Raw genomic sequence first — 19,440 nt, forward strand, 5'->3', positions numbered from 1 at the left:
CAGAACTATCTTCAATTATTTCCATTTGTTAATTATTTGAGATATTGAAATAACAGTCTAGTGTTTGCTGATTTTTATAACAAACCCATTGCCTTCTAATCTGTTAAATCACAAGGTCATTAGGAAAAAATATATAAATTAAAGCTGAAGCATTATGTGGGCTTTTACATACCTGCATGTCACCTTTTCAGGGAATTCAGCCATTTTGTTAAAGGGAATGTGGAAAGTAAAAAGAAAACTTTCCCAAATTAGTAAGGGTAAGCAGGCTCTGAAGAAGATTGACCAACAGTTATTTTCTTCAAAAGAAAGTTAAAAGAAATGTCACACTTGACTGAATACTATAAAACTCTACTTGCTTCATATTTTTTCCTCTCAATTTTTTGTTTATAGCACCAATAAAACTATTTTTTTTTAGTGCAGTATCATTTATTTTTCTTTTCAATTGCTCAGTATTTTGCGTAGGCACACGATTGACAAGTATCTAGCTTCCGAAGTGAAATCTTTATTCTATATTGGCTTTACTCTTGTACTTTTTTTCCCTTTGTCAAAACCTGACCACATATCTTTTCCTTTGCTTTGGATTTGTATCAGCATAACTGAAGATAAAATGCAGCCTAAAGAAAGAGAAAGCACTGGACTATTTGTTTATTTATTTAGTACCTTTGAACTACAATAATCTGAAAATAGCAGCAGACAGAGTGTTTGTACAGAATAAAAATACTGCATGCCACATACACAAATAATGGCGATTAATTTATGTCCACAGATGTCAGTATTTCTTCAGCAAACTATATGTGCTGAGGCTAATCCCCCAGTTTACCTGCTTCATTTTTTCCTCTGAGTTAATTTCCAACTGAATCCGTTCTGTGATCTGAATGACATCCTAGTAGAACAGAACAAGATGGGTAGCACATCTCATTGCAACAGTATCACCTGACGGTATTTAGATTTCCTGCTTCATGAAGCTGTCTTTGCTGCCTTTTCCTGCTCTTCCTACTTTGACCTGAAGGATTTAATCTGTATAATTCAGTTCAAATTTTAGTTCTTTCCTTATTGTGACGAGGTGTTCTTAAGTCTTTTTTCTCATCTCACTATAGAACTTAACTGCAAGATTAATTCCTTTAACTTACCTAAATGGCAAATTTCTATCTCTCTTTTTTTTTTTTTTTAATGTAAATATTGTAAATAATGTAAATGTTATCAGTTTGGTGAATCATCATAGGTCTGCTGATTTAAAACCAAAAACAATGCAAAACAGTATCCAAGAATCAGTAAAAGTTGTGTCCCTGGAGGATTTTAGAACAGGTTAGATAGCTCTGGGGAGGCTGCCTGGGGGATGGTCTTAATGACATCCTGTACATTTCTCCGGCCTTCCTGTGTCCTCTATCTCCAGATATATCCATGGCCCAGCATTAGCCAAGGTTCAGTCTATGTTAGTCCTTCAGCACACGTAATGCTACTGGAGCATTCCTGACTGGGGAAATACTAGCTCAACACTGGGAGAATTTACATCAACCAATTTTAAGCATTTAATGGTTACTACCTACTTTTAGGGCACCCAGGAAGACTATTCTCCACTATTGACAGCGGAGGGGTTTCTCCAACAGGGAAAAAAAATGACTAAGGTTGATCCCTGCTCTGATTTACTTGTTTCACTGATTATTGAGAACCTAGACAAACTTGTCACCTAAATCAGACACCTAAAGATACACAGTATGAACACTCTTCAGAGATTCCATAGTTACAACATGTCCTCAATTACAGTTGGATAGCATCCATAAAATTCAGAGTAGCTACAATATATGGATACACTGGAGACAGAACTTTTGACTTTCCACTTTAGAGCAATGGTTTTACACCAAAAGAAGCTCTGCAAGTCCGGATTTTGACAAGGAGAGAGAGGTTTGATACCTTCCCAACTTTAACTCCCTCCTCATTATTCAGACTATACTATATAATCTTTGAGTGAAATTTGGCCAAATCTATTCTGTTCCTGGTTCAAAAAAAAAAAAAAAAAAAAAAAAAAAAACGAATAATGCAGTTATGAATACTTGACAGTTCTTCCTTTTTCTAATAAAATGCTGTGCAGGTCCCCTTAGACTGGAAGCAATAGCATAAATCTTTCTCTTCCTCAGTCTGAGGAATATTTAGCTATTATTTTAAAACAGGCATAATAAGCTATTCCTCTTTGAAATGTCTGGGAAAAAGAAAAAAAAAAAGTCTACAGTGGAAAATCACATTTTCCTTTCTGCTTTAGCAAGTGGGAAACCCATCTCAAATGTATTCCATTTTGACTTCTTTCATTGGCTTTTGACACACCATAAGATCCATATTTGTTCTTTATCACCTTAGATCAGTTTCATGGCTAATTTCCTTCCTTCCTTCCTTCCTTCCTTCCTCTTCCTTCCTTCCTTCCTTCCTTCCTTCCTTCCTTCCTTCCTTCCTTCCTTCCTTCCTTCCTTCCTTCCTTCCTTCCTTCCTTCCTTCCTTCCTTCCTTCCTTCCTTCCTTCCTTCCTTCCTTCCTTCCTTCCTTCCTTCCTTCCTTCCTTCCTTCCTTCCTTCCTTCCTTCCTTCCTTCTTTTTGTTTTGGGTTATTTTTGTTTTGTTTTTACAGTCTTGACATCTTCTGTAATTTGATTTTATCCAGATCTTATCTTACTCTGACAGGATTTAATTTATTTTGCTACATAATCTGATTGAAAGTTTGGCTGACAATTCATAATCTTTTATTTTATCTTGATGAGATTGTCACCATCTGGCAACAAAATTTCTTAGTGACTTTCATGTTCTTTCTAAACACCTGGTTGACAAGAGAATTCAGACAGTCCAAAAATATGGTCTACTTCAAAATTCTCAGATTATGAGATTAAAGCACTCCTCCTTTCATTTAAATAGACTGAGCTTTGTGGCCCAAATAGTTTTCTAAAATTAAACGAAGATTCTATTCAAGAACTCCATTTCTCCAGGATTTACATGATTATAATTCAGGAAATGCAAATGATACATAGAGAAGTGGTCTATTCTGATTATATTATTCTGGTAAGATACTTCCAAGTAATTTTATTTATGAGCTACTTTAGTAGAAAATTTCCCTATATTTGATTCTGTAGTAATGTTTTCAATGATCCTACCTTTAAGGTTTTGGATATCTTGATAAAATTACAAATGGCAAATTTTCTTAAATATATACATATATAAAAGTTTTATACCTGGAAATACATATACTTAACATAAAATTGTAGAACAATGACTATCAGTTTTGTGATAGCAATATTTTTTCTTTGTTATCTAATAGTAGACTATTTCATAGTTATCTACTATCTAATAATAGATGAATTTCATTAGCCTGGATAATCAAAACAATCCAGAGGAGTGTAGAATTAATATTGGAAAATTTAACAATTTTTATTCAGTTGACATATTTTTATCCCTAGTATAAAACTGGTAGAAAATCATTAAGCAATAAAAAAGTGGGTTTTGTTTGTTTGTTTTGCCCTCGTGATGCCCTTGGCAGACACTAATTTCCATAGTCTCTGAGCTGATAGATCCTACAGGACATTGGTAATGGTTGGACAAGTCACTGATGTAGTCCAAAAGCAGATCTGCTGATTAATAGAATGTTTTGACTTTGAAAAGAAAATTGCATTGAGCAAATGCTAATGGTGGATTTAATCAAAACATTCTCACTTTTTATCATTTCTAGAAAAATAAAGTGCAGAATACTGTGAGTTTCATTAGAGGTTTAAGACAGCTTTTTCTATAAAACTATCTTGGTATTGCTTAAGTAACACAATGATTGCACTTCCGTGCTTTGTATGTTTTATATGTGAATTACACTCACTGGATCATACTCTGCAAACAGAAAATATCCACTTCAATTTGATTAGTGTGACATGTAATTCAATGTTATCCTTTCTGCATTTTCACAACACTCTTAATTATCACTGATGAGGTATTTCAGCATGCTAAATTTAATGGTACCAACTTTCAGAACAGAATCCAATCTTGCATTCGCCAAAGTAATGCAAAAGTAAACTTCAAATTTATACATTTTAATTCTGCTTAAAGTCTCAGAAGTACTTGCACACCAGTCCTCAAAAAGTTTTTTCAGATATAAGCGTTTGAAGAAAATATTTGTTATCATCACCATGGCAGAATGAGAATGGCAAATATGTACATGAAATCCTCCTTTAAAATCTTTTACATATTTATTTGAACTGGTTTAACATACTTAATTTTTGCTGCAAAAACAAACACGTTCAAAATGTATTTTCCATTTTTAGCTTTTCACTCCAATGCACTTGTCTTTCCCTTTCTCTACATTACAGAACAAGGAGAGCTTGAGAAAGTACCTCTTGTGAACAAATTAGGCACTTTAAACATCAATTTAGGGCTTACAGCAGTATAAACTGATGATATTTCATGATTCAGCCCATGAACAGCTGCTGCTTCAACATTTCATTTCAGACTAATGCTTTTATAAAAACAGTCAAGAGAAAACTGAAAAGGTTCCACTTTCTTTTCTCACTGAATGGGATCTCTTTTTTCTCACTGTGTAAGATTCAGGACAATTTTAGTCATAATCAGTCAGTGTAATGGTTGGCCTGAGGTGGAGAATAAGGCTTTTAACAGAGATGAAAGGTAGAAGAAGAAGACAGATTTCTGGAGTGATAGGAATAAAGCTGCTTTATACCAACTCACCGCAAGACCACACCAAAACAAGTACAGAGAAAGATTACCTGAATATGTGTTCTGCAGTGCACACAGAGAAATGTCCTTTGAATTACAGGGATCTGCTCACTCCATGCAAAGCACCAGTGTGACTCCAGCTTCAAAACTGCTCATCTTTTTGCCTTCCTGCAGGGCTGCACTGCACCATGTGTGTGCATGCATATGAGTGGTGGCATGGAGGAGGTAGATATGAGAGCAGAAGTTATTAAATTAGAAGTTATTAATACCTTTGATTAATGTTTTAATTAGAGCAGTAGATAGGCAAGGGGAAGCACCTTTTCACTGAATAGGGCTGCATGCCAATGGTAGGATTACCGACATTTTGTCTCATAGCTGAATTCATAGATACAGTTTTATAATACGTCCAGGTATATAGCAGTCTCTCCAAATATTGCAACTACATCAAAGACAATGATGTGAGTTACTATTTTATGTTTTTATAGTAATTCAGTAAATTTGCTTTTGTTTTAAACTCAAATCATTTTTAAGTCAAGATTGCTATTGTAGTACAATAATTTCATTGAAACACCATTAAAAAAACAACCACTTCTTAGACAAAAAGCTTTAAATGTGTTGTCTACACATCTGACAGAAAAAACCTTAAATATCTTTATAATTAAAAAAACCCTAATAGTTAAAAACAGCATTCTAAGGAAAGACAAAAACGATTATTTGTGATAAAGAATCATATCTGTTCAGAATGCACTTTTGCATGAGAAGGTAATTTTAAATAAAAGATAAATTTCATTTAGGGATATTTTGCTTATTTCAAAAACATGACCAATAGAACACAGTTGGAAGACTAATACTTCTTACCTCAACATTTTACTATCTAATGTCAGGTTAGATAATGAATTAATCCCAGAGGTGAAAACAAATACAGCAGGTGGTTGGGAGTGGGGCAGTGTGGGAGCTGAATAGGATGATCAAATCTAGAAAGCAGAACTATTTTCTCAATGGCTTACTGACAGACTAAACTGAGATGTGAGTACAGAAGGTGAAAAACCGTTTACCCCTGTGCGAGTTGAGCAGGAAAATTACTTAGTCCCTTCTCCAGAGTTTGGATGCATTTACTGCTGAAGAGCCTGAATGTGCAACTATGAAAAAGAGGCAAATGCTGTATCAAACTTAAGCGTAAAATCATAGCCACTGAAGATTTACGGTGTCAAATTGTCTATTCTCTGATTCATGGAATCTTGTAAGGATAAAAAACAAACAAACAAGCAAACAAACCCAGGCAGCATAAGAATTACACCTTCTGAAGAAAAAGTTGGATTAAAGTAAATAAGCTAGATAAATAAGTAAAAAAGCTAGAATATCTAAAGTCTTTTTTTTTTTCAAAAATCTGTCCCCAGACCATTCCCATTCTTGCAAATTTCTGTTCTTAGTAAAAAGCTCAGCTAGACCTGATAAGACATAATAAACTTTGGATTTAAAGATGAGAAAAATCCTTTCAAAATGATACTCCAGTAAAATAATACAAGTAAGCATTTTATAAAGAGACCCTTACTACTCACCTTATATCTCTAAACTGAAGTCCTGACTCGCATGTTGGAATATAAAAGCAATTATTTTGAAATTGGCATTCTTAGGACTCAATATGAGCAATTAGCTAAACACAGAGTTCTCCTCCTTGCCTTTACTGAAGGAGCAAGGTAAATGCATAAGTTAACAGCATGACCTTGCATAATCTGCATGACCTTTTTAGTCATGTTTTTTAACTTAACTGTTTCTAAAGGATAAAGAATGAAGTGTAAACTCTTCCAAAGGTTTCTTTCTTCCCTAAGAGCACTGACTTAATGAAAAGATAGTTATAATTAGAACACACTAAAATAAGAGCACTTGCTCTGAAGTTTGACAGGAAAATTAAACTTGGTGGAATGCTAATTAAAATCAGATGAAACTTTAATCCACAAATTTTTTACACTTTGAAAAATGGTCCACGTTTCAGAGTCAAAATGTCTCAGTGAGAGGCACCTAAATCTTACTGATTGCAACACAGATCCAAGTCAGTCTGGATTTTGCTTGCATTTTGCAAAATGAAAACACTGACCAGACTATTTTACTGTCTCATAAATGCAGAAATTGGGATATTTCACTCACAAAAGGAAGAGAGGACATCTGAAAATTACTTATTCCATAAGGATATAGTATTTACAATCCTCACATTTAAGAAATTTTGCTTTGGAGAATCAAAGTCCTGATGAACCACTGAATGTTAGAAAAAAAATGAGCATGAACAGTTTCATCTCCAAATGAAAAAACTTCTTTACTGTGAGGGTGACAAAGCCCTGGAACAGGCTGCCCAGAGAGGTTGTGGAGTCTCCTTCTCTGGAGATCTTCCAAACCCACCTGGATGCCACCCTGTGCCACGTGCTCTAGGTGTCCTGCTGCAGCAGAGGTGTTGGACTAGATGATCTCTAGAGGTCTCTTCCAACCTCAACCATTCTGTGATTCTGTGATTCTGTGAACAGATTCTGTTAAATTTTACTGCCTGCACTGAACTTAGTCTCTCACCGTTCTTGGCGGCTTTAGACTTTCACTGTAATTTTAAAGGTTTAATCTGAGATTAATAAAGAACCACAAATTTCACATGATGAAAACTGTTATTAATATGATCAGTGACTTCCAGTGAGTGAAAAATGAATTCATCTGAAAATTTGAACTAGAGTGTACTGATGTAAAAATTATTGCATAAAACCAGGCACTTCCATTAAACGCTATTTTGGACCAATCAGGAAAACAATATACTCTGAAGTATTTCTTTTCAGAGCTTCATTTTTTTTTTCTTTTTTTTTTTTTCTTTTTTGGTCAACACTATACTGCTGAATATTTTGAATAGCAGTCAAAATTATACAAATAGCAGAGATTTGTATAAGCCTGTCAGGTGTATCTCTGACATTTAGATAAAGTTTCTTAAACAGTCACAGTGCTTCCTACAGAACAGTGCCACAAAGTTCTAACGACAGCAGAATATGTATGGTAATTTTTGAAGAGATCAGTATTTTTACAGAGGCCTAACAATAGGTTTACTTGAGCAGCCCTCATTTAGATTAAGAAATTATTTTTCAAGTATTCAAATCTTCAATTACTTCTTGTATTATTAACAATTTAATATTATAAATAATACCAAATAACATTTTAAACATCTGATTTATGAAGGAAAATAGTTTTTTTTTAAGGTACCATGTACAAAATAGTGAAGTTCAAGAATACAGTATTTTTTATTATCAGCTGTTGTAAATTAGAGGTAAATTGTCTGCCTCAGTTGTCTACATCCATGGATGGCTGAGCTCTATGATATGGAATATTCTACTTTACGCAACATAAATTTGGGAAAATCATCAAAATTGTTTTAATTTAAACTAGCTGAACATTTGGAACACAATTCTTAATTTTCCAGTTTAGTGAACTTAATAGCCTAATCTCTCAAATAGATGAATAAACTCGATCTATAAATGGTACCTCTGGCTAACCATATGACTAATCATGCCATTTCACTGCCCAATCTTTTCTCTTTTGGGAAAAGCCTCCTATTCAAAATAGTCTTGGAATATTCAAGAGAGTCATTATTTCAAAGGATGACTAAATTTGAATATAGTAGTTTGCAACCCTTCAGAGAGGAAGATACCAATTTTCCTGTAGTAGTTGCATCTACAAAAGTGATATACCTTAAACCACCATCTAGGCTCTGTCCTCAGATAACGACAAATTTGGAACATGATATGCTAAGCAAACTAAAATATTCCAGAGGAAAGTAGAATTGTCATTATGACAAATTAATCTTTTAATGTTTTTTGATAATGCAAGTTTTTTTTGCAAAGTTACGGATTTTTTTTTAAAGTAGCATTTTAGAAGAAATGACACCTATTGAAACGTTACCACTGCAGACTATTATGCAACGAGATTGCTCCATTCCATCTTTAAAAAAAAAGCCATTGTGTTTTAATGTCTAACTGAGTAAAAGCCTCAGTAGCAGTTCATTATAATCCAATTTGAAAACAGCATTTTCAAACAAATATATGAATAGGCCTACAAAGGCAACATTAAATTAAAAAACCCTGCCTCTAAATGTCTGAGTAATTTAAAAACTAATACTTCACTAATTAAGAACTCTGTTCATTTTTGTATGCAGTGTTATTACCATTGGAGCGCTATCATGACTTGATATCATATAACAAATAAAATACTCTTCTTCCAAGCTCTGACTCCTCCTCCAGACTTGAATTTGTATGTAAATCCAACCTAATTTCTAATACACTGGAATATATAAGGGAGTGTGTTTAACCTATGCTAAAGTCCGACTATCCTATTTCTACACAAAGCAATTCACAGAACAGAGGACCACCAATCTTTTATCTTGAAGTGATCAACACAGGTGAATGGGCACACTAATTCATTCAAATGGATGTAACATTCAAAGGAGGATTTACAATTCATGTGATAAATGGGAATATACTGGAGTAGAGATATGAAATACAAATTTGAGATATTCAACCAGTCAAGACCAAGAGAATAACTTATTTTCCCCTCTGGTTCTTCACATTGGCACATTGCAGATCATTATTGAGAATTATCTCTCAAATAACAGACTTTGATCAATCAAAATATCAGAAAAGGGAAGTGTACTTTTTGCTGACTGCTGTCAAGTAAGTGTCGGGACAGTTCTTATATCATAGAGGTTTATAATGCAAAGTAGATGTGGTGGCCTTTAGCTACCACGTTTTGCGTGAAGGAGAAACTAAAATATATATTTCTTTGAACTTGAGTCTCCCGGTTGTTCCACTCAGGTAAACTTCAGTCATACAACTTCAGTGCCACCTACTGACACTTGGGCTTCAACTGCAACTCCCAAAATAAGATTTCCTTCAGAAGAAAGTTCTGATCTTTGTTTCTGTGGTAGGCTATACAATCAGAAATTTCTTGTTGGATTTATAACTGTGATTAATGCCACTTGCATTTTAGGTTTTATGTTGTTTTTAGTGGGTATGTGATGATTCTCAGTGGAACTGCTTATCTGTATCGCTTTTGTACGTTATAAAGTGCCATGCTTAAAAAAATCAGTGTTCTTTTTTTTAATGCATTCAGATTGACTGGTTGCTATGTTAAATCATGGAGTTATATTATAAAGATAATGTAGGCATTTTGTTTTAGAAACAAAAAATAAGTTTTTTGTTATTCATAAGTTATATGTTTTGTTATTGTTTTGTTATTCATAAGTTATATGAAGCAGTCAGAAATGAATTTGATACGACCAAGTTGATGAAGTTTTAATGTAAGTTTACTCTATGTCTAGCTTGCTCTCTCTGGTGTGCTATTTTTGAGTTCTGCCTTTCTTGTCTGAAAACTCCTTACACACAAGGAAGATCTTGGTTTTAATCCCATTATTATTTATTATTATTTTTATTAATTAATATTTATCAATTATTATTTTGTTATATTTATTATTATATTATATAAGAAGGTTATCATTTTAGATGGCAGCTCAAAGCGAGAAGGTACAACAGACCAACAGTATCTTTTTCAGCTTGGAAAACCAGGAGGAGATGTACTGATAGGAACAAATGTACGCAGTTGTTCTCTGATAAGCATAGGGACAAAATAGAAGAGCCTTTTTTTTGTCTGTTTTTTTTCTTTTTTCTTTTTTCTGTGCAAACTTTCCTTGACTCTACATATCTGAGATAGCCCATCAGAATTTTGGGGGGTATAGAGGGATAAGGATAGATTTCTATGCAATCATTTTTCAATGCATTTCAGGGGATCCCCAAAAAACATATCACTCTTCTGCGTATCTTGTACTGAGCAAAATTTCCTTTACTTTTACCACAATTTATTGCATATCTCCTTTCAGAGGTTTTGGTTGAAATAAGAATTCTGATGTAAAATGTAAAGACAAAATCATGATTATAACAGGGGCAAATTTAAGACAACTGTAAACCCACTCATAGAAGTGGTGAATGCTTAGATTTACTCAGATTTATAGTTTTCCTGAAAGACTCAGTGTGCTATGTGTAGCAAATAAATTGATTTTGATGATAATGGTAACTTTGCATGATAATCTTGTAATGAACAACTATACTACTATTCCAGAACTCTCTGCTTTATGGGACGAAAAGCTTTGGAAGAGTGAATTGGGCTTTCTCTTAATGAAGGCAATTCAAAGACTAATCACTAAAGTGAAGATATTTTTTAGCTGAAAACAGAAAAACTTCCACAGAAAGACTCAGGAGAGACTGAAACATCATAGAAACTACACTAATAAATACACTTTCCTGAAATGGAAGGTAATGTCTATCATAAAAAAAAAAAAAGGGAAAAAAAAGGGCAAGACAACTGGTGACTACTGCAGGCTTTTAAAACAGTGTTACTACAAAATAAAATTCTTGCAGTTCTGCTTGTCAAACACTGTAAGATGCATTCTTGATCTACATAGTTACCTGGCTATGAGCAAGCAAAGACCAGTGGGTATCTTTTCAGGAGATTGTTCCAGGCACTTTGGTAAGAAGAATGCAAAACTGGGGAAAGTTCCCCACTGAGATATAAGTTTTTCTGTACCCCAGTGTTTCATGTTGATTTTGATGGAAATGGTAAATGTCAGAGGGAAATCCGGCAGTACTAGTCTGAACTCAGTCAGTCTCCTCAGTAGAAGTGGAATGCAGACATCAGCCTAACCAGTCCTGGAATTTCTAAAAGCTCCATGCAGTTCAGAGGAATAGTGAGCACTCACTGTGATATAATTTCCTTCACTCTCATCCATTTCACTTGTGTGTTTGCAATGAACAGAAACCCATTGTCTTCCAGGATTTACCAATACATCCAATTCCTATGAGTAATTTATTTGGTTATCTGTATTGTCACAGAGGACACACGTATTATGTCTGCAAAGCCTTAATGACAAGAAAATACCTCTAATGAATAGAGCAAATGGGCAAGTCAAGACTGATCCCCCAGGCATGTGCAGTACTTCCAGAAATGCCAAGATAGCACAGTTCTATGAAGAAATGCCTTAAAAATAGACTAGGAATTTAGAGACTTACAGTAATTATATATGAGAATTAGGGGGTTAAACCTGAAAAAGTAAAGTATCTCAAGAGTCTCAGTCTTGCTTTAAAAATGCTTTTAGATATCAGGACTCTTACATATATCTGTATAAGCATGGAGTTTGGCACAGAGTAGGGTTGTGATATAGGCCTATCATTTCACAGGAATGGAATGGATTAACCCCTCCAAGAGGCTGGAGGAGAATGGCAAGGAAGCAGCTTTGCAGATAGGTTCAACATGAACCTCTGACAGGTTCAACATGAGAAGAACACTCTTGCAGCAATAAATGGACTGCATTAGAAATAAATATAGTCAGCAGATATATGGAAGAGATTATTCCCTTCTTTTGCAGTACTTATCTGGAATATTATGTCCAATTTGGGGCTCTCTGGTACAGGAAGATTAATAAACTGGAGACACACTGGTTGATTCCCCTAAGAGGAGGATGAAGCACGAAGAGGAGGATGAAGAGGAGGATGACGTATGAAGAACAGCTGAATGAATTGGGTATATTCAGCTTGGAAAAGTGACAGAGACCCAGTTGCTCTGTCCAGCAACAGAGATAATGCAGAAGAACTATTCTTTCTTCAGACGAGTGCAGAGAAAAGGACAAAAAGCAACAGCGATAGATGCAGCAAGGGAAGTAATGATTGGATATATGAAAGGAAAAAAAGAAAACTAAAAACATTAAGAATAACCTTTAGCCTAGTGAGGCTGTCGAATCTATGGAGGTGTTTCAAAACCTTACAAGGTTCTCATCTAGCTCTGAAATTCAGCCTTTTCTGAGCTGGAGGTTTGACCTTCAAGGTCCCTTTTAAGAGGATTTATTCTGTGATAATTCCCCAATATCTTTAAAAGGCTGTTAAAGATGTTCCCCTAAAATGTATGCCTGTGAGACTATTCCTTCATATTTGGCATAGTATTTGAGAATAAAATGTGAAAGAAGTTACCTTTGAGATAATATTTGCAGCCACTGATTTTGATTTAAAGCTCCATTGAGCTTTCAAGAGCTTTATGACCAGGAAATTGTTTGGTCCTCAAAAAAGCCACACTACATCTAGAATTTATGTGTGCAATAAAACAACTCCTTTTCTGCAAGTTTATACAATCTAGCAGCTCTTCTGTTCCTACTCTGACAAACTTAGTGTACTTTTCCATTAATACTATGACTGAGGCTCTTCTCAGTACCTCCTCCTACCTCCTGCCTTCTCAGTATCTCCTCCTGCCTCCTACCACTTAGCAGAGAAGAGCAGATACACCAAATATTCTACAAGATATTCAAACAAGCTGTGCACAGTGCGTGTGGTATTCCAGGATGCTAAGAGAGTTCCAAGTGTGTGACAAGGCTTGCCACATCTAGCACAAAGATTCTATCCGTTGTGTGACAAAGGTGGAGGATTTTGACAGCAAGGTATATATCACAGAGGAAATCATATTTTCAAAGAAATTCTAGAATTGCTAGTATATGGCAGTGTTTGTTTTTGATAGCTTGGCTCTAGGAATATGGCATCTCGCTGAAACACAGTGATCAATCTGTTGTTTTATATGAAATGTGAGAAATGGACAGGAAGTGCAACACTAAACGTAATAGAAAGCTGAACACAGCTATGTGTTCAGTTCACTATTTTATACACATAGTGTATGCTTGTGTGTATATATACGTGCATGTATACATATATATGTGTGTGTGTGTATATGCATATATATATATAAACCCTCTTCCTACGTAAAGAAACCCTAGTGCCTTGTTTTCAACTTGAAATACAGCTAGTATTGTTCACGTTTTTCAGTACTTCTGTGGGAACATATATAACACAGTTCTCCTGAAGTGCAACAGGAATTGTATCTGAATGCTTTACATTTTGAAAAGATTTGTTGTAAATGCCAGTTTGTGGCAGAATACTTTCTAATTCCCTTTAGCCATACAGTGCAACAGAATTGAGAAACAACAGATACCTCACACATGATTCTGGAGATGGATATATGTGTTTAAAAAGGAAGAAAGTTATCATTATTTCCCTCCTACCATGTGTTTTTATCATTCTCATTATATTACTTTTTTATTATGCTTCCATCACCTCACTGACTTTGTATTTCAGTGCCTGAAAGTTTTAGATTAATGTTTGTCCTGCATGATAGTAATAGTGAACTGGATTAAGCAAGTTAAAGGGGAGGCTTCTTCTTCTTCTTCCTAAATGTGCTATATGAGATCAATAAAAGTCTATAATACCACAACGTTTTGAGCATGCAGTGTAGTATTCTGTAGAACGGAATCCCTGAAGAGGAAGGCAACGATCAGTCTGACCTCTAGTGGCAGTAAAACAAACTACTTGACTATAGGTTTGATTTGTGAACAGGCTAAAAGTTAGTAAACTTTATAAAAGACTATGTATGTGGTCGAAGTGCAACTGAATAGAGCAGAAAAACTGGGAGAAATTTAATTTCATCAGCGGCCCAAGTGAGGGCTTACTAACGCATAATAATTCTCTATGAAAAGGAAACTACACAAAAATAAAGTCCTTTTTTTTAAAAAAAAAAAAAGAAGAAAAAGAAAGAATTTCATTCAGTGAATAGGGATATTTGGAAATCAATGGGTAGCATAGACATCATATGAGGGAATAAATTTGAAAAGTGAAGAATAAAAATTGAGCAAAGTGAAAAGAAGAAAAATGGTCTCCAAAACTGCAAAATAGTAAAAGAGAATATATCAATGTTTTAGTGAGAACTACCTATACAAAATTTTAAAAACATTCAGTCCGTGCCTAGTCAAATCTATAAACTCTTCACACAGAACACATTTGGATATGATCAAACTATTTGTCAATGGTCTCATCATAAAATAAACCTCAAAATCCTGATTTTCCTTCATAAACATGCCTTGAAAGTGATATATTTAAATATAAATTAAAAATAGATACACAAAATAGAAAAACAGGCCTTATAAAATCTTTATATTTTAAGGTTAAAATAGATTTTTTTTTTTTAAATCTCAGAGCAGCAAAGATTTGCTCCTCTTCTCAACAGTTTTGCAATAAATGGGTAATCTTTTCTTATGCATATCAGAAGAATTCAGATTACTGAAATGCAATATATGCTGATGAATCTTACATACACAGAGCTCCAAAGCATCTGCTATTATTGGTTAACATTTCTATAACAGCAATTGATTGAATATACCTGAATGTTTAGCATTTGTTAAATATATATATATTTAATAATTTAAATATATATATATATATATATAAATATATATATAGTGTGTATATATATATATACACACACAATTATGTATTTTTCACAAAGTTCCTATCAGGAAAATAAATGCCATTCCTAATGGATTAAATAATACAATTAAGAGACCTTGTCTTTATTTGCTCACTTGCAAGACTGCAAATACAGATTGTAGTGTGAGGAATTATCCTCATCATCTGTGTTTCCTGCTTTGATTCTGTTTCCTCATTGTTGCATCCTTTCCCTGTCCTTTTCCTAAAAGTGGCTTCTCTTTGTAGTAATATGAAGAAACGTTGCCATCTTGTGGTCAACAGTAGATTTTGTACTATCAGACAGAAACACTATTAACAAAAACAGCCTGTAAATGACATAGTAGTCACTATGTGGGGAGCCATAGCTTCAACAAGCTTCAGATTAAAAAAATATATATATAGAGAGAGATATTTAATTAAATCTATTAAGCATCACTCTTTCTGAGAACAAAGAAAGTGTCATACTAAACAATGTTACTAGTAGATGTTGAAAGAAAAGGCTCAGAGCAAGAAACAATGAAATAAAGTGGGCTATAAACATTTTTTATTCAGATGTCAGTCTGTGCTAACTCTGCTGTTCTACTTAGGTATTATTTTAACAGGAATATCTGACAGATGGAGAAGAGTTTATCAGTGGGATAGGTTTTGTGGCCTATTACACATACATAAGGAAAATGTCACCAAAACTTTAGACTCAGGTAAAATGAGAAAAATGCATTATGACTACTATCAGCAAAGTATCTGTTTTCAAAATAACTGCAATCTCAAATGCTTGAAATATTTGAAGCTTACACTTCTCACAGAGCCAAAGAAAATTGGAACATATTTTCTCCTAGTTGCTTCTCCCAAGGTTGCAGAGCAGCTGCCATGCCCATCTAGCTGCCTGAAGGGAGACTCCCAAAGAGGGAAAATGGCCAGGTGATACACAGTTTGCTAAACAGTTCCTCTGTCAACTTTTTTCAGTTGACATAGTAGACAGACAAATAGAACATATTTATGTTCTAATAATGCCTGGCTGCCAGACTAGTGTACAGACATACAGATTTTCAGAATATATGCAGAAGATCAACCTCATTCTCCACTGGCCTTCTCTTCAGATCTCCCACAGTATAGGAGATATGAATTTAGAGGTGTTTTTCCCCCCTTAAAGAAGTTCAGTATATCTCCACTATTACGCTCTTTCCAGTTTATTTCCCCTAGCCTTGGAACAAATTAAATGTTTGTTGTATACTGTCCCATTAAGTTAATTCCATTGTTCCGTTAAGAAAGATAGAAGATAAATTGTACTATAAATAAAAATCACCCAGTGAAACAAACAAATAAACCCACCACAGAATAGTCCATGTCTATGCTATTAAACACTTACTTATTCTTCAAAACAAGGCTGCCAGAATGCCTGTTAAAAAGGTCCTTCGCTTAAAGTCACTCCCAATTTATTCCTTCACACTGACAAAGAAGTGTTAGTTGGCTCAGGTCCAAATCATACAGGGATCATTTTAACAATTTATCAGTGCAGACAATCAAGGTTCAGAGCCTAGGAACATTCCCTCCTTCACCTTAATAATTACTAAGTATCAATAACCCTTGGATTTTGCACAATAGCAGAGGGATTTTTTTTAGAAAATGTTGGTTCCAGATTCTGAAGTTAATCACTGACTTACGAAATTTGGTTGTTGATTTAAAAAGAAAAAGAGAAAAAAAAAGGGGGGGGGTTGTGGAGAAGGGGAAGAAAGACATTATATCCTTCAATTGTAATGAACTAAAATAATTTAGTTCAGTAATATTACCTGGCTCAGCAAATTCATTTTGTACCTTAACTTCTATTTCCTCCTTGAGGAAGAGTAAAAGCACTGAGATAATTCTACAGAAAAGAGAGTACAGATCAAAAGCAACTTTACTTTCATTTCCGTTAAGGTACTAGGAAGTCTTTTATTTCTCTAATTAATATGTTTTTCACAACTCTACAGCTAGACTAGACTACAGAGGCCTGCTCAAATGAGAGTAGAATTGTAAACTTCATATTGGTTAATGACAGAGAACTTCTGCATTGTGTATGAAGGGAAGGGTGCACTGTGAGTAAAATACTTAAATCCTTCTAGATGAAAACTGGATGTATTCTATTCTACTTGGAAGCAAGAGTTGGTAGGATAAGTCAAAAGATTTATATCTAGGAAGTTTTCATGATTCGTGAAATTTCTATTAAGAAATTAAGCTGTTGAAATTGAAGTAGAGTCATTGCATTTGCAATCACAGGCAAAAAATCATTACAACAAAGAAAATTACATGTAAGGAACGTAGGTTATCTTTAAATTATGAATGTAATTTATTCCCTATCCTAGCAGTCAGCTTCTTTGCATGAATACTAATTAGGTGATCTGAACCTAGGCAGTAATACTTGATACTCAAAACTTGTTGCAGCTGAAACATATACAGCTAATGACATATCTGAAGAATTTACCTGAAAGTCGTAAAGTGAAGGCTGGAGATGCCAACAACTCTGTGTAGCAATATAAACAGAAATATATCTGGATTCGTTTTAACTACCCTGGTTGCACATAAAATACAGCCTACAGAGAACAGAGAGTGCACCACCAAAAAGGTCCCAGTAGGGAATTGTGATCAAGTTGCCTTGTCTGCAAACATCATGAGAAATACTGAATAAAAGAAGGCAGGTTCCACAAAACCAGCAGGCCAGCTGTCCAGTAGGGGGTGGGGAAATGGGAGATCACTGCAGGGCTCTGGGCCAATGTGGACTCTCCTTCCACCACCTTATCTCACTGAAGCACAAGGGATTACAGGGATCATCACCCACATATTGAATTTAAATTTATTCTATCTCTAGAGGATAGCTCTATGCCCTGCATTTAATCATGGAAGCTCACGCTTATAGGAGGATGCCAACGCTGAGGATCCAAAATCTCAGAGGCATAAATTGTAACAGCATAGTAACTCCTAGGTAAACACAATCCTACATGATAGTTCAAGTTTTCATCTGAAAACAATGCTTGTAGGGCAGAAATGACTCCCTGTATCCATTCCAAGAAGTCTGCTGATTTGGATGATTAGGATCATTGTGGCGTTATGAGCTAGCCATGGAACTTGCCTACACCACAACCAAAATATAGATTCCTAGCCTAGCTTTAGGTTGCCTTCTGGTTACATATCTGCGCAGTTTCGAGTCTCACCAGATTTCAGCCAAGTATCTTATTCAAAGATAAAAACAGTACATTCTCAATGAGAGCAGTACATTCCAACCCTATCAAATCTGAATGCTTCCATTTCATAAATCTTGTGTGTGATTATTACAGTGCATTGATGAATTCTGGTTACCTTTGCAGGTATGTTTTACTCAATTTCTAACCAAAAAGCTATGCTACCAGATGAATTTACAGCTCTTTAAACAAAATCATTACATCTTTCTTTCAGACTAGGAAAAAAAACTTTTTTTTTTTTTTTTTTTTTTATGCTAAGACAGAAAGTCTTCTGAAAGAACTGCATTTTATGAACGCCAATGAAAGATTTTAGAAGACTACATGGAGCACATCTGCTTCAGAATGGGGAATATTAAAGCTGAATTCAAAATTCAGAAATAGAATTCAATCTAGAAATTTCTATACATCTTGCTTACTATTAAGCATATATAGCACGTTTCATTATCACTTTCTAATCTAGTATTTGGTAGAAAACTATTGAAAACTTAAAAACAATTTGTAGTCCATTATCTTGGAGCAGCACATGAAATCAGACCAAAACACAACTAATGCCTAATTTTGATTAGGCCTGCAGTCAGTTAGGTAACATATAATGAAACAACCTAAATTAAATGAGGAGTTACCTAAATAATCATCTGTTCCTCTTTCACTTATTTCTTCATAGCCTTCATAAGTATTTTGTTTTTGCCCACATATACGTATTCTTCAGGGTTCTCATGCATTTAGATCTTCAAAATGTTCTTAATATCTATGCTGCAATCCTGCAAGATGCATGTCTTGCATAACATTTTTTCTACTGCATTTGCCAAAGGTAGAACAAGCACACACAGTTGAAAACTTTTGTTTGTGGCTGGGATGACAGTGTAACTAGGTGATTGAAAGGACAGTCAAGAAACATACCTGTAGAAATGCTTTTGAGACCCCCATTATTCCATCCCCACATGTCCTTTGTAATGCTCAAGAAGGGTTATCAAGTAATCAAGAAAAAACGTTATGAGAAGGACTTCAGTTCTAACGAACTGAATAACGAATTAAGCACTTGCGCCTCAGGGTTTACAACAGCTGAATGATGACTTCGAGGTGCTTCCCAATGTCCTTCACTGTGAAGCCTCCTCTCCTCTGATAGAGCTTGAATTTCAGGAGAAACAGAAAGGTCTATTTGCTGTTTTTTAATGTTTTAAAGGATGGAGTC

The 19,440-nt window shown here is 34.7% G+C and overlaps 1 protein-coding gene across 3 annotated transcripts in view; it reads right to left on the bottom strand.

Annotated features, from left to right (window-relative positions):
• The window catches only part of RALYL (RALY RNA binding protein like), a 348,258-nt gene that overhangs the window by 110,529 nt on the left and 218,289 nt on the right, over positions 1-19,440 (bottom strand). The gene's annotated exons all lie outside the window — the stretch shown is intronic.

Source organism: Tinamus guttatus, unplaced genomic scaffold (genome assembly GCF_059628265.1).
Source record: "Tinamus guttatus ecotype Peru unplaced genomic scaffold, ASM5962826v1 Tinamus_guttatus_pri_ptg000269l, whole genome shotgun sequence".
Taxonomy (NCBI): domain Eukaryota; kingdom Metazoa; phylum Chordata; class Aves; order Tinamiformes; family Tinamidae; genus Tinamus; species Tinamus guttatus.